Source organism: Panulirus ornatus, chromosome 1, assembly GCF_036320965.1.
Source record: "Panulirus ornatus isolate Po-2019 chromosome 1, ASM3632096v1, whole genome shotgun sequence".
In the NCBI taxonomy this organism is placed as follows: domain Eukaryota; kingdom Metazoa; phylum Arthropoda; class Malacostraca; order Decapoda; family Palinuridae; genus Panulirus; species Panulirus ornatus.
Window position 1 is genome coordinate 40,965,299 of NC_092224.1, and position 3,957 is coordinate 40,969,255.

Sequence of the window (3,957 nt, forward strand, 5' to 3'; positions counted from 1 at the left end):
ACTTTATTACAAACATTATAACTTATCGTATTTCCCCCCGCCAGGGAGTAGTGCCCGGAACACAGACGAAGAATGGCCCATCCCCCCATTATATTTTTATATTATATATTTTTAAAATATATTATATTTTTACATAAATGGGCCCTACACGCACATATAAACCCAAAAATATACATATATTTTTTATATTATATTATATAATATTATTTATATAAATTTTTATATTATATTATATATATTATCCCTGGGGTTGGGGGGATTATGAATATTTCCCACGTATTCCCTGCGTGTCGTAGAAGGCGACCAAAAGGGGAAAGGGAGCGGGGGGGGGAAAATTCCTCCCCTCTCTTTTTTTTTTTTAAATTTTCCAAAAAAAGGGAAACGATTTTTGGGGGCCAGGTGAGGGTTTTCCCCTAAAGGGCCCCAGTCCTCTGTTCTTAATGCTACCTCAAAAAACCCCGGGGTTTAATTTGGCGAATATTTTTAAAAAAAAAAAGAAAAATATTTTATATATATTATATTAATTATATATTAATTATTATTATATTTATTATATATATATTTTAATTTATATTTTTATTTTAATTATATATTTAAAAACATATGTAATTTTTTTCCAAACCTTGCACAAAACTTTTAAAACATGTTTTACCATGTCAAAATTCTTTATTTTGCTCCCCTTTCTTAATATTTTATATATATTATAAAATATATTATTTATTATAATATAAAATTTTTTATATATTTATTAATAAAATTATATATATATTACATAAGCCAAAATTGGGGCCCCTTTTGGGGGGGATTAAAAAAATTTTCTTTGTTTTTTCCTTTCATTATTTTTGAAAACTTTTGTAGAAAGAAATCATTATGTTTTTGGGGAATCTTTAGTTCGTAAAGGAGAGGAAAAAATTTTTCAAAGTTAACTTTATCTGATGTTTTGTGCAACTTTTGGGGGGATTCATTGATGAAAGGGCATTAGTGCTGCTTTAAACGGGTGAAAAAAAGGGGTTTGGGAAAAGAATTCAGATGTTTTTGCAACTTTTTGAGGGAAATTTCTTACGTTGTATCGGGCGGGGGGGGGAAGAACCCCTTTTTTTCCATTATTTTGGGGGGGTTGGTTTTACGCTTTTCCTTGAATGGTTGTTGAAACAGCTACAATGGATCGGGGTTTTAAATACCTTGGGGTTTGAGGGCCCTTAGCCCTTTGACTAAACCCTGTACAAACCCTTTGGTTTCCACAAAGGGAGCCCTTGGGTGGGCTCAAGGGGTTAACTAGGTTTTTTTTTCGTTTTCAAAAAAAAACCAAAGCGATACGTACAGAGCTGTTTTGGAAAAGGGCCCTTCCCTTCCCTGTTGTACCCCTTTACATTTGGGTAGAAGAATGGTGGGTTGGATAATCTGCCTTGTACAAGTGGTGTAAAAGGGGTTTTTGGTTTACAGGTCCCCAGACGGTGTCGGCTTTTTATTTTGATCTTTAAAACTACGGTGGAATTTTTCAGTTTATGATTTTTATTATGAAAAAGTTTGGGCTTTGTTATAATTAGGGTTTGAGGATTTTAATAGAGGCCCAAAATTTAAATTTTTACGCATTAGAGTTAAAAGGGGGAATTTGGGCAATATTTTAGGGAAAAATTTTTATATTTTTGGAAATTATATTTTGGGAAAAAAAAAAAAATTTTCAAATTTGGTTTCAATGTTTTTTGGGAAAAGTTTTACTGTTTTCCCACCAAAAAATTTAAAAAATTTTTTTTTATAGCCCTTTTTTTGGATTTTAGGGGTTGTATAAAGATTTTATAAAAACCCGAAAAGATACGGGGAAATTTTACAGTTTTTGGGGTTTCGGTTTAATAATTTAAAGGAAAAATTAAACTGTTTATTGAAAAAAACCAGAGGTTTCAGTGTTGTGGGGTTTTTATTTTGGTTATACCAAAAGTGACAAAAGGGGATGGGTTTTTATCCCCATCTTTTTTATGTTGGTTTCTGGGAATTTTTTCGATGCCTGAGGGTTTAAACCTTTTTGCCTACTTTTTGGGGGAATATTTTTGGGAAAAGGTTTTGGAAATTTAGGGGGAAAGGATTTTTGTTGTTAAACCCTCGACCGTTTTTAAAAAGGCTTTGGAGGGAAGTTTCTTCATGTTGGCAAAATTGGGTATTGGAGGTTGAAAAAAATTTTTTATGTTTACGGGGTTTAAATTTATAAGGTGGAAAAAGGGAAAATTTATTTTGGGGACGAATTGGTCGCCCTTTTGTTTTATTGGGGGGTGAGCAAAAAACTTTGGCTGAGGTAGAGGGGAAAAGGGGTTTAAAAAACTTTCACGGGACGGGGTTAAAGGGGGGGTTAAAGGGGCAGGGGGAAAAAGGGGGGGTTAAACACATGGCATGAGGCAAAAGCAGGGAAGGGTTACAAACAGGGGGAAAAAACCCATGAAGGGTGAAGCGGGAAGGGTTTACCCCTCAAAGGGGGAAAAAATGGGAGGTAAAAAGCGGGGAAAGGGGTTACACATGACAGAGGTGAAGCAGGGAAGGGTTTAATAAAATTCGGAAATAGGAGGGTGGGGGGGAAAGGAAGGGGAAGGGGGTTAAACATTGTAAAATGAGGTGAAGGGGGAAGGGTTTTTGGGGGGGGTTTTAAAAGAATAAAGGAAAAAGAGTAAGTAGCTGGGCCTGGGGGAAAGTACAGGGGCCTATCCCCATGGTTTATCCAGCAGGGGAAATTGGGGGGGAAAAATCAGATAACTCCGACGGTTTATTACTGACAGACATTTATGGGACCCACGCCCGGAGGGGTTTTGGGCCCAAAGTGGGGAAAAAGTAGTGCCTACTAGGCCCCTACTGGAGAGGGGAAGAGAGGGGGTGCGGCCGTCTGGGGGTTTTAAATTTCCCTGGGGGCCCAACCCAGGCCCATCCCGGGTGAAAAGACGTGGGGGGAAACCCCTGGTCGGCCCAGGAAGCACCCTCATTAGCATTTTTCAAAGGGGATATTGATTGGGCCATAGTGGGGCCCGGAGGATTTTAGCGGGACACCCCATGCCCCCCAGGGCCGGGTGGGTGGGGAGGTACCCCTGCTTTTTTGATTTGAACTGTTAAATGGAAAAATTTGGGTTTTGAAAAAGTGCCCAGGGGGGGCGGGGGGGCCTGCCGTGGTTTTTTATTTTAAGCCCGGTTTGAAAAAAAATTTATAAAGCCTTATAAAAATTTAGTGGCCCCGGGGGGAAAAAACCCTGTTTTGCGTTCTAATTCAAACTTGGTGAAAAAGATTTTGTTCAGAGTGTATGAAAATTAGAGGGCCCTTATTCAGGAAATTACTAAAGTTTTTTTTTTTTACATTTGACGAATAGACGGGACCCTGAGATTGAGCCCACCGTTTGGTCCCTGGAACCAGGGACATCGCTGAGGAAATTTATATATTGTACATTTTAAAAAAGTTTTAGAAATAAAGGTCGTTTTATGCTTTGAGCTATTTTTACGTTGGATATGAAAAGTTTTTGTGCCAGAAATTTTGGAGGGGTTTTGTGTTTAAGAATTTAGTAAAGTTTTAAATTGTTTTATGTCAGAAAAGTTGTAAGGGGGTTTTTTTCTTTTAAAGAAAATTGGAAAAAGTTTTTAAGTTTTTTGTTTTGGGAAAGGAAAATTAGTAAAGTGTAGTTTTTAGGGTTGAGAAATTTGGTAAAAGTTTTTAGTATTGGGGTGTTGGAGAAATTATTTAAGTGTAGAAAGTTTTTGTGTTGTTTAAAAATTTTTAAATGAAAGGGGTTTTTTTGGTAAATGAGTTGAAAAAATGAAAATTGTTTTGTGTCGAAAAGTGTATTTTCTGATTTTTATTTAGTTTTTTATTTTAAAAGGTGTTTGCTCTCAGGGGTTGTTCAGTAAAGGGGGTTTTCTTTTGCTGAAGCAGCGTCTATCGGGGGTTTACCCTTTGGAACATTTAGGGGTACGCCCCCCGGGAGCAAGATG